Raw genomic sequence first — 13151 nt, forward strand, 5'->3', positions numbered from 1 at the left:
CCATATATGGGACCATCAGTTACTCAAATGGAGAAGTTTTGAATGCTGTGGATAATTCACTTACCTTGTTAGTGTACTTTCCAGGGATGCATACATTGATTATGAGATAGATGCAAGCATTGCCAGAGCAGGCTCAGTGTTTGTTCTGAAGGAAAGTGTGGGAAAGAAGAGGTATTAGACTGACTGCCAGATTGAAGGTCTACAGAGCCATTGTGCTGACTTCATTGTTGTATGCCTGTGAAACCTGGACAGTCTACCAGCGCCAGGCCAGGAAACCGAATCGCTTCCATTTGAATTGTCTTAGGAAGATTCTGAAGATCACCTGGCAGGATAAGATACCAGACACTGAGGTACTTTCTGGAACTAAGCTGACAAGCATTCAGACTCTAGGGCAGAGAGCACAGCTCCGAGGGATTGGCCACACTGTTCAAATGCCAAACGTTTGCTTGCCTAAACGACTATTTTATGGAGAACTCACATAGGGCAAGCACTCACAAGGTAGTCAGAAAAAGTGATACAATGACACTCTCAAGGTCTCTATTAAGAACTTTGGCATAGATTGGATGACATGGGAGATACTGGCACAAAACTGCCCTGCATGGCATGCCCTCATCAGAGAAGGTGCCATGCTCTATGAGCAAAGCAGAATTGAAAAATTCTGCTCAAAAGAAACATGACATGGGCAATGTTAGAGAATGTATCCCAAATATTCACATGAACTGTGGTAGAGCTTTCTGAGCTTGTATTGGTCTGATCAATCACAGTTGGGTACCCTGTAACTTGATCCCAACATAGTGATGTCATTTTGGTCCCCTTTGAAAATGAAGGACAGGGGCAGCTGGTACAGTGAATAGAGCACCAGCCCTAGAGTCAGGAGAACCTGAGTTCAAATGCAGTGTCAGACACTAGCCCTATGACCTTGGGCAAGTCACTTAACTCTAATTGCCCTGCCCTCCCCCCTCCAAAAAAAACAAAAACAAAGAACAACAGCCAACCCTACCACACCTACACACAGAGATGCTCATATCCCCATCTTGCTATCTAGTGTTACATTTACAGGTGCATCATCTCGGAAATTCTTTTATCTGATCACATTCTGTTGTCATTCTGCTTCTCCCTCAGCCACCCAACACTGAACCCTTTGTTTTCATTATCAGTTCCTTTCACTCCACCCACAGCTCCTCTTTCCCAGGTCATCATACCTGCACTGGCAGCACTCTTCCCTTTCCCTTCTTGAGTTCAATTTTACACTGTTCTCTTCTTTCAACTCCCTTGCCCACTGACCTTATTGAAGATCTCCACCTGCCAAACCTCAGCCCTGGAATCCTCTTGTCATCCACTTTATTTCTTCCTACTGCTGCTGACTGGAGCTGGAGAAGATAATGAAGCTTGGGCTCACTGACGGGGTCCACTAAACATTTATACTACATAATTTCAGCTGGGTTCTCAGAGTAATAAGGTAATCCTTTTCAACCTTCCTAACCAATCGACAATCCCACTTAACCCGATGGCTTTTCCGAAACTTTTTAATCCCTCCTCAAATCTCCCAGAAGTTGCTCTCCTTCCACTCTTTCCTCTGAGAACTTTGCCTCCTGTCTCAGTAAAAAAAAGAAGGCCATTCCCTAAGAGCTCCCTTATCTTACCTCACTTGGATGCCTTTTGCTACTATCTTAACCTTCATCCCTGAATCACGTGAAAAGGTGTCTGTTCTTGTCCAGACAATCTCCTCATTCCATCCCTCTTCTCCAGTAGATTTCCCTCCTCTATCATCCCCACCCTCTAGCTTATCTTCAATCTCTTCCTGTCTACTGGCAGCTTCCTGAACGCCTACTGATACACCTTCTCTCTCTCTTATTCTTTTTTAAAATTAATTAATTAATTTACTTTTAGTTTACCACATTCAGTTCCACAAGCTTTGGAGTTCCAAATTTTCTCTCCCTCCCTCTCCTCCCCTCTCTCCTCCTCATGGCAGCATTCAATCCAATATAGATTGTACAAATACTTTCACATTAAATATTAATCAAGTTGTTAAGAAGGATTATAACCAATGGAATGAACAATGAGAAAGAAAGGACAAAATAAAACAAAACAAGAGAGAGAGAGAGCAGGTAGTTTGCTTCAATTTGCATTCAGGCTCCATCATGAGTCCTTTGGAGTTGTCTTATAACCTTGCATTGTGGAGATAAGCCCAGTCTATCAAAGTCAGTCATCACAGATACAATGTGTCTGTAATTGTGTATAATATTCCCTGGTTCTGCTCCTCTCATTCAGCATCAGTCTCCAGGTTATTATGAAGTCCGTCTGCTCCTCATTTCTTATAGCACAATAGCATTCTGTTACATGCATATACCACAACTTGTTCAGCCATTCCCCACTTGATGGGCACCCCCTTGATTTCCAGTTCTGTGCCACCACAAAAAGGGCTGCTACAAAAATTTTTGTACATATTGGTCCCCCTCCCACTTGTATCATCTCTTTGGGATACAGCCCTAGAAGTGGTATTGCTGGGTCAAAGGGTATGCACATTTTTATAACCCTTTGGAAATAGTTCCAAATTGTTCTCCAGAATGTTTGGATCAGTTTATAACTCCACCAACAATGCATCAGTGTTCCAATTTTCCCACATCTTGTCTAGCATTTATCATTTTCCTGTTTTGTCATGTTAGCCAATCTGACCAGTGAGGTATGGTACCTCAGAGTTGTTTTGATTTGCATTTCTCTAATTGATAGTGATTTAGAGCATTTTTTCATATAATTATAGATATCTTTAATTCCTTCCTCTGAAAATTGTGTGTTCTTATCCTTTGACTGTTTATCAACTGGGGAATGACCTGTATTCTTATATATTTGACTCAGTTCTCTGTATATTTTAGAAATGTCTCTCCCTTACTCTTAAAAAAAAAAAAACTGACTTATCTCTTCATCTCTATTACCTATGGTCCTATATTTCTTCTCCTTTTTATAACTAAATTGCTTGAAATGGTTGTAGACAACCAGATTCTCCATATCCTTTCCTCTTATTCTCTTAATTTCTGTAGTCCAGCTCCCAACCTCTTCAGAAACTGTTCTCTCCAAAGTTAGTTGATCTTTTAATTGCCCAGTCTAATGATCTTTTCTTAGTCCTCATCCTTTTTGATTTATCTGTAGCTTTTGACACTATACCATTCCCTTCTCCTTGATACACACTTTTCTCTAGATTTTTGTAACACTACTTTCTCCTGGATCTTCTCCCACCTCTCAGAACACGCCTTCTTGGTCTCCTTTTGTCAGAACACAAGACACCTGAGACAGTGCCCTTTCCACCCTGAGAGCAGAGCTCAAATTTAATTAAGGAAAGAGGCAAAAAAAAATGAGCAACAAACAATAAAAAAAATCATCTGACCATAGAAAGTTATTCTGGTGACAGAGAAGATACAGAGCTGAACTGTTTATGTACCTACACGGGAAGATAATACTTGTAATTCTTAAAAACGGTGCCACTAATAATATAGCTAGAAGGCATATACACAGACAGAGGGTATGAGTATAAGGAGAATTTGGGGGAATGACATAAAAAATTAGTTAAGGAATGAGAAAGAGGAGTGTACTGGGTGATGAAGGAAGGGAGAGGTAGAATGTGGTCATTTATTTTCCACATGAAGAGGTATGAAAGACCTATTACAGAGGAGGGGAGGATGAGATGGTGGGCAATGGGCAATACCTGAACCATACTTTCATAAGATTTGGCTCAAAGAGGGAATATATACAAATCAGTTGAATAAAGAAATCTATCTTACCCAACAGGGAAGTGGGAAGGCAGGAGATTAAGTGAAAGGGGAGGAGGGGGGAGACTGGGGGGAAGGAGCTGATAGAAGGGAGGACAGATTGAGGGAGGTGGTAGACAGAAGCAAAACACTGTTGAGGAGCGAAAGGATGAAAGGGGAGAGAGAGGAAACAGTATGAAAAATAGGATGGAGAGAAATACATAGCAATCATAATTGTGAATGTGAAGGGGATGAACTCTCCCATAAAATAGAAGCAGATAGCAGGGTGGATCAAAAACCAAAATCCTACAATATGCTGTTTATAAGAAACATACTTGAAGCAGTGAGACACACACAGAGTAAAGGGCAAGGGGCTGCAACAGAATCTATTATGCCTCAGTAGAAGTTAAAAAAGGCAGAGGTGGAAATACTGATCTCAGACAAAACAAAAGCAAAAATAAACCTAATTAAAAGAGTCAAGGAAGAAAACCACATCTTGCACATAAAATTGATCATTTTGATTACATTAAATTAAAAAGCTTTTGCACAAACAAAACCAGTGCAACCAAGATTAGAAAGAAAGCAGAAAGCTGGGAAACAATCTTTACAGCAAGTGTCTCTGATAAAGGCCTCATCAAATATATAGACAACTCAGTAATATTTATAAGAGTATAAACCATTCTCCAATTGATAAACAGTCAAAGGATATGAACAGACAGTTTTCAGATAAAGAAATAAAAGCTAGGGGGTGGCTAGGTGGCTCAGTGAACTCACCAGTCCTGGAGTCAGGAGGACCTGAGTTCAGATCTGGCCTCAGACACTTAATATAACACTTACTAGCCACGTGACCATGGGCAAGTCACTTAACTCCAATTGCCCTGCCCTCCAAAAAAAAGCAAAAAAAAAAAAAAGAAATCAAAGCTATGTATAGTCACATGAAGAATGCTCTAAATCACTTTTGTTTAGAGAAATGCAAATTAAAACAACTCTGAAGTACTACTTCATACCTATCAGATTGGCTAATATGACAAAAAATGAAAATGATAAATGTTGGAGGGGATATGGGAAAAATGAGACACTAATGCACTGTTGGTGGAGTTGTGAACTGATCCAACCATTCTAGAGAACAATTTGTAACTATGCCCAAAGGACAAGCAAATTGTGTATACTCTTTAATCAAGCAATACCACTACTAGGTCTGAGTCCCAAAGAGATCATAAAAAAGGGGAAAGGACCTACATGTGCAAAAATACTTATAGCAGCCCTTTTCATGGTAGCCAAATATTGGAAAAATCAGGGGGAAGCTCATCAATTGGGGAATGACTGAACAAGTTGTGGTATATAAATGTAATGGAATACTACTGTGCAATAAGAAATGATGAGCAGGCAGATTTCAGAAAAACCTGGAAAGATTTGTAAGAACTGATTCGAAGTGAAATGAGCAGAACGAGGAAAACACTGTATACAATATCAGCAACATTGTGGGATGATCCACTATGAATGACAGCTTTCTCAGTAACAAAATGATACAAGACAAGTACCAAAGACTCATGATGGAAAATGCCATCCACATCCAGATAAAGCACTGTTGAACTCTGAATGCAGATCAACTTATTTTAATTTTTTCATGGTTTTTTTTCTTTTGATCTGTTTCTTTCAGAACTATAACTAATATGGAAATATGTTTTAAATAATTGCACATATATAATTTGTCATATTGCCAACCATTTTAGGAAGAGGGGAGGGAAGGAAAGAGGGGAGAAAATTTTGGTATTCAAAATCTTGTAAAACTGAATTTTAAAAATTGTCTTGACATATAACTGAAAAAAAAATACTATTAAAAAAAAAAGAAAGAAATACTCCAGGATTGGAAAGACACCTTACTTCAAGAACCAGAGGTGGCTTCCCCTAAATCGATCACTATTCACATCACTGGCTTGAGAGAAATGCTCATGAGCTTCCATAGGGATATAACTCTGGATCTTAAAAAATCCATATCTTATCTCATTCTGTCTGGAGATGTGAAGAATGTCAAGTATGGAAGTATCCCCCAGGACCTGCCTGACAACCAAGAAAGATTTGTCTAGGTCTTCTTGTATTGGGGACCCAAGCCTTCACCTCAGACAAATACTACTAAGAAGTGGAGGTGGGAGTTAAAGACAGAGTGGGAAGGAGTCTGTGAAGATTCAGTCATTAGAAAAGAGAAATGCAATCCCGGGCTCAGACACTTAGCACCCACCCAGAAACACCTGACCGTGTAACCTTGAGCAAGTTACTTAACCCAGATTGCTTAAAAGAAAAGAGAAATGCTCTGAGTGTTTTACCTGAGGACCCTCACAGGCTGCAAATACAGAAATTATTTAGAATTCACAAGATGGGTACTGTACAAGCCCACGTACACAAAGTGGGCATTTTCCTGGATTAGGAAGGGGACATGTTGTTATTCTTCATTCTCCAAGAGGACCACGACAGCAGGAAGGTGATGCTATGACATGCAAATGAATAGGGAGTGAATAAGTGCAAAGTCACCAGCCTCACTCTCTCCTCCAGAACCATTGGGGTCCAAAGGCAAAACATAGATCAGGACAACTGGAGATGGCCCCCCGAAAGGAGACATATATCATTTTACAATGCCATAGACAGACCCCTTCTTTGTAGTCTCCCAAAGTGTATCAAAGGCCTCTTCATCCTTGCTTCTCTCCTTACCTTCCAAATGGAGAAAGTACCTCGATCTTTCATTATATGCTCCAGTAGATGGCTGCCAAATGGTCATAATAACCAGCAGACACCTTCCATATCAAGCAACTCAAATCAACACCTGAAATGCATTTCCACTCATTACGATCCATGTCAAGTCAATAAAGTAATGGATAGTTATTAAAACACACACACAAATAAATAAATATGAACAATACTTCCCAGGAATTACTTAAATTGTCACTTGGTTTTGTGCATTTGATGCCAGAACTCAAGGGAAAGAGCTAGTATTATCTATCCTGAGAGGAATAACTGAGAAGGAGGGAATCAGAGGTCAGTTCTGCTCAGAACTGAGGGACCAAACAAGTCTGACCTGAAGGGCTTAGGTGTGAACACCATGTGTATTGTAGTCCATTACTATGCAAAAAAGGAAAAAGGTGAGAACTAAGCTCTGGAGTAGAGAATGAAAAGACTATCCAAGCCCAGGAGTTCTCACCTTTTGTGGATGGAGCAAAGGGAGGGGCTAGCCAAAGGAAGCCAAGACTCCAACAACTCAGTCCTAATTACCTTTTGCTGCCAGAGCTCAAGGGAAAAGGCCTACATTATCTTTCCTAAGAGAAGCATCTGAGAAGAAGGCAATCAAAAGCCTAGAGACATGGAAGCCAAAGATTTAGCTGAAAAGCTCCTGGCCTATCTTACTTCCTCCATCTGCCTGGGCTACTTCACAGACCCAGTGACTATCAAGTGTGGCCATATCTTTTGCACAGGGTGTCTTATGAAGCGCATGGAGGGAGCCCAGGAAACATTAACCTGGCCAGAGTGCTGTAAGGGTTATGGGATTTAAAGATCTTCCATGCCCCATTGGACTTGCTGAGGTAGCAGGAAGGGGCGGAGCAAGAGGAAGTGGAAGCCAAGCTGGAGTTCCTGCGGTGGCTATCAGTGGTGGTGACCGCGGCGGCAGCAGCAGAGGCAGCGGCAGCGCGAAGCCCTTTTTGAGTTAGCCAGAATTTCTGCTAAGGACTCCTGCTGAGGACTGCCAGGGGCCGGAGCTGCTGGGAGCGCGCTTCCCGGATGCTGGGTGGTTGCTGTGAGTGGGGAGAGGAAGACCTTTGCCTGAGGTAGCCTGTTCTGTTTTAAAGGCTTGAGAATGTAGGTGCTTTCTACTTTATCTACCTGTGCCAATGTCATAACTACTCTGATGGCTTTCACTTTCTGGTTTTGGGACTCAGTCTTTTGGTATCTTAATAAATTTTCTAGCTTATTCCCCCATATGGCAAGCATGATGTATTTTGTAATGGATAATTATATCAGCATATCTGTAATTTCCATAGGCATTGTGAATATGGCATTGCTGATACAAGTGCAGAGTAGTCATTGAGTACAGCAGTGATGTGGCAACAAACAGGAGCCAGCAGAATCTGTCCATCAGTGCCAAAATGCTCAGACCTCATCTACTGCAGACCATCATGGGTCCAGCCACCTGTGATCAACATGGAGAAAAGGAGAGGCCCTTCTGTGAGGAAGACCACAGGACCCTCTCTGATTCCTGTTCACTGGCCCCAGAACACAAGGATCACCCAGTCCTTCTCTTGGCAAAGGCTGCTGCCAAGTGCAAGGAGAAGCTCTGGGAGACAGGATATCTTAAAAAGGAAAATAGTAATTTCAAATTGCATTGGACAAAAAAATTTTTCAAGTTTAAAAATTGCTTTGGATGAACTATATTATGTTGCTTGCTGTGTCTGGGAGAGGAGAGGAAAGGGAGAGAAGGATAGAATTTGGGATTCAAAACTTTAAAAAAATGTTAACAAATGTTAAAATTTGTTGTTACATATAATTGGGGGAAAATAAAATAAATCAAGAAATTATTAATAAGAATATCAACAAATAGGAAAATATAAAATTCCTGTTCCTCAGTGGACTGAGTTTTCATCACCTGCTCCTTCATTTCATCTCCATAATACACGCAAAGATCATTATATCTTTGATTTTGCCATTACTCAGAACTGCTCTGCTTCCATGTTGATCATAATTTTTTTATCATTCCATCTTTCTCTATGACTTCTTTTTCTTGATCTTAATCTTCATCTTCACTGTGACCATTTCTCTCTCTGCTCCTCTGTTTTTTAACAGGCAATCACCCCTATATTGGCTGCCCTGTCCTTCCTTCCCTATCTTGAATCCTTGGTCAACCAGTTCAACTCTTTTTAAAAAATTTTTAATAATTATTTTTTGGGGGGCAGCCAGGTAGCACAGCTAGTAAGAGCACTGGCTCCAGTGTTGAGATGACCTGGGGATCAAATCCCCGCTCAGATACTTAGCACCACACCCAGAAATAACTGGCCGTGTAACCTTGAGCAAGTTACTTAACCCCGATTGTTTGAAAAAAAAATTATTAATTTTGGGGGGCAGCTAGGTGGCACAGTGAATAGAGCACCAGCCCTGGAGTCAGGAAGACCTGAGTGAGTTCAAATCCAGCCTCAGATACTTAACACTTACTAGCCTGTGACCTTGGACAACACTTAATCCCAATTGCCCTGCCTTCCCCCCTTCAAAAAAAAGAAGAAAAAAGATTATTTTTAAAATTTTAATTTTCAGTTCCAAATTCTCTCCATTCTTCCACCCAACTAGAAGGCAAAGGTACTCTACATATGAAGTATACATTGTGTTGCCCTTAATAGGCCTAAGGGAACTTGGAGACCTTCCCAGCCCTTAACAGGCCTAATGTCATTACTTGGAACCCAAGGTGGGAGGACTTGCTGAAAGAGTGGAAGAGGAAGGAGCAAAGCAGATAAATGCTCCCCCATGAGCTGGGACCAGCAGAACTGAGAGGAAGAATGCTTGTGATGCCGGCACTCTGTAGCACTCCGTCTGTTGGTCTGTCAGGCAAAAGCCTTGTCTGTTGTTTTCAGACAGAAGTCCTGAAAGAGGACTTTACTGCTGTTTACAGAAGTCCTGGGACTTTACTGCTGATTTGCTTTTGATATCTCAGACAGAGGCTTTGTCTGTTGGTTTGTGTTACTTTGTCAGACAGAAAGTGAATTGAGATGACAATGCTGGCAATGTGTGTCAATATTGTTTGTGGCTCTGTTAAGCTTTGTCTTCCTAGAAACAGATACTTCCAAGAGCTGTCCCTGTGAGCTGAGGTGTGAAACAGGAGCGGAGAGCTGACTATGTGTGACTATGTCCAGGCAAGAGCTGGGAGCAGTCATGGAGCCATGGGATTTGGAAGTCAGTCTCAAGTCAAGATGAAAGGGCACGCAATAGTGATTGATGATATTGTACCTTACTGTGACCTAGGGGTGGATGGCCTTTGTACTTTCCACTATCTTGGCTTAAGGATGACTGGAAGCCAGCCTCCAATCAAGATGAAAGAAGACTTTCTATTGGTTGAGGAGATAGTGACTTACTGGACAATATGTTTTGTTTAAGACTATGTGGCCACCTTAGTAATAAGTTGTTATGCTGTGTTCTTGTGAATGCTGTGCTTTAGTTTCTTGAATGTTTTGCTTTAGTTTATTACTGAATAAATAGAGTTCACTATATTATGTGATCAGATTCTTAAAGTTATTCACAGTGATGGAGTACCTGGGGTCTAAATCAATTTGTAAAATCAATTTGTAAAACCAGTTTGTACAATTGTAACTGCAATTTGTATTGTAAAATTGTAATCTGTAAAATCCCTTTCCCAGCCTCAAACTCTGCCCCTTCCCCCTATGCTGCCTAGGCAACACCTTGGGACTCCTTTGTTCTTACTTAATATCTTCACGTCTCCTCTGGTCTGGCCCAAATCTCATCTAAACTATCTATGCACTAAAGTCACAAGTTCCTCTCTGTCAGCTCTAACCTTTATCTATGCACTGAGGTCCCTTCTGTCAGGTCAGCCCTGACAATGGCAGCCCTACCCTTTAAAAGTAAAAGCATGTACCCCTCTCACTTGCAGGTCCCCTAAAGGACTCTTGCCCCATTTCTTATAGAAGTGTAACAATAAACTTCTACAACTGTCCCTCCAATTAAGCCTGAGATCTTGAATTCTTTCCAGACGCTATTGCAGGTTTTCTGGTCTTAGATAAGATCAGAATTCCTGCTGAACCTAGAGGGAGCCATCCCTCATCAACAGCAGCAGTCCTCAGGAGAGGACTCATGCTTGACTCTTCCTGGATCCTCTCTCTTCTCTAGGTTTCATGACCCTTTTCTCTCCTGGTCCTCCTCCCTGTCTGAACACTTATTCTTTCACATCATTCCCTTCAGTTCTTATACTGGCTCTTTTTTCACTCTCTATTTCCCTTGATGATTGCAGCCCTCTTAAGTCCAGTTATCCTCTCTATGCAGGTGATTGCTAGCTCTCTTGCTATAATTCTGCCTTTTGGACATCGCCAACTGGACATCCTGTGGGCATCTTGGTATCAACATATCCAAGAGAGAACTCACACTATTTCTTCCCAAGCCCCTGCCCTCTTCCCTCTTCTTTTTACTTTCTTCTGCCACCTTCTCAGTTTCCCAGGCTTACAAACTGAGTGTCATTTCTGACTCATCTCAGAGAGCCAATCTGTTGCTAAATTTTGTCATTTCCACTTCCACATTTCTCATCTATATTCTCTCCTCACACAGCTGCCAGCCTCCATCACTTCTCTCCTTGCTTACTACTGTAAGTCTTCTCATTAGTCTCTCAGATTCAGATCTCTTTCTTCTCCCTCTTGCTCTCTACTAGGCTGCTAAAATGATTTTTCTAAAGCATAGGACTGATCATGTCACCCTCTCTTATTTCATAAACTCCAGTGACTCTACTATCACCAATATAAAATAGAAAGTCCTGTGTTTGGCATTTGAAGTCTCTTTACAACCCGACCCTTCTGACCTTTCCAGATACATGGCCTTCCTTACTGCTCCTCATACATCAAATTCCATTGCCTGAATCTAGGGTTGTGGGACCAACTTCTTTTTTTTTTTGGAAGGGGGAAGGCAAGGCAATTGGGGTTAAGTGACTTGCCCAAGGTCACACGGCTAGTTTTTGTGTTAAGTGTCAGAGGCCAGATTTGAACTCAGTTCCTCCTGACTCCAGGGCTGGTGCTCTATTCACTGCGCCACCTAGCTACCCCTTTTCCTCCCCTTTTAGAACAAGATTCCTCCCCTCTCTCACTCCCAGCTCATTCACAAGGGACTGCCAGGAGTTCTCTGTATGTAGTCCGGGGCATCCCCCCACGTCCTATTCTGAGTCTCCTTTTCATTCAGGCTCATCTTACTTGGTGATCTCATCAGGTCCCATGGGTTCTATTATTATCTCCATGCAGATGATACACAGACTTGAAAAAAAACTAACCACCTAAGCATTCATGTGCTCCCAGGGAGAATCCCACAAACATCAAAGGGCTGATGCTAGAGAGATACTCAGATGTCAAGACAGACAAGAGAGTCCTGCAGGCAGTGCGTGGCGCGCAGACTGGAGAGAATGAAGGGAAGAGTCAAGGGAGACAGAGAGCCTTAATGAAGGACAAGCAGGAGTCCTGGCTCTGAGGGGCCACCAGCGTAGTAGGGAGCCATGCATACTCGGAATACTGACCAGACAAGGAGCTGCTTTTTTTTTTTAGCTCTTGCATAATTTCTCCTAGGAATTCCAATTATCTGGTGGGAAAGCTATGTTTTCCTTTGAGGCTTTCCTTGCCAATGTTTAGGAGTTATTCTCTTTTTCTGGGTCAAGTAGCAAAAAGGCAATTAGACTAGATGTCAGGGGGAAAAAATCCCAGTCATTACTGTGGTGGTGGTGGTAGTGGTTGCTAGATGGCACAGTGGATGGAACACTTCACTTGGAATCGGGAAGACTCATTTTCTTGAGTTCAGTCTGATCTCTGACATTTACTATACATCTGAGCTGTCTGGGCAAGGCACTTAACCCTGCTTTCCTCAATTCCTCATCTGAAAATTAGCCATAGAAGGGAATTACAAACCACTCTAGTTGTTTTCTAGGTAGAAAAAAATCCCAACAATTAGGGCTATGTTAAAGTGAAATGGGTCGCCTCAAGAAATTCCCCGTCCTTGGAGGTCTCCAAGCTGAAGGAGCACTTGTTGGGTATGTTATAGCAGGGATTCCTTTTGGCTTTGGGTTAGATTAGGTGGATGCTGAGGTCCTTTCTAGATTTTGAATTCAGTGACTCTGTGAAATAAAAGAAAAAGAAAAAACTGCAGAAGAAAGAAGCCTTCAAAAGAAAAATAATTACAGAAAAACTAACAGAAACTGAGGAAATGAATTAGCAAAAAAGAAGTCTTATTACTATGTTAATTATATATTATATATTATGTAATATTACATATTAAAAATTTACATGCTACTATGTAAATTTACATATTACTATGCAAAATATTACAGGGTAAGTGGAGAATATCAAGAAGAAAAAATTGTCTACAAAAACAATTATGCCTCTAGGAGAAAGAATGGGGGTGGCTTGGTAGAGTAGTGAATAGAGCATGGGACCTGGAGTCAGGAGAACCTGAGTTCAAATCTGACCTCAGGCACTTAACACTTACTGGCAGTGTGACCTTGGGCAAGTCACTTAACCTCAATTGTCCTGCCTTCCCACCCCCACCCTCCCAAAAAAAAGAGAGAATGGACAGATCTTCATGAACTTCCAGAATGGTTTAGTAAGAGATAAAAGAAGACCATAGATTTAGAGCTGAAAGGAATCGTAGAGATCATCTGTCATCTACTCTAGTCCCTTG

Source organism: Petaurus breviceps, unplaced genomic scaffold, assembly GCF_028583685.1.
Source record: "Petaurus breviceps papuanus isolate PSGF00001 unplaced genomic scaffold, PetGlider_PUasm1.0 183, whole genome shotgun sequence".
Lineage (NCBI taxonomy): Eukaryota > Metazoa > Chordata > Mammalia > Diprotodontia > Petauridae > Petaurus > Petaurus breviceps.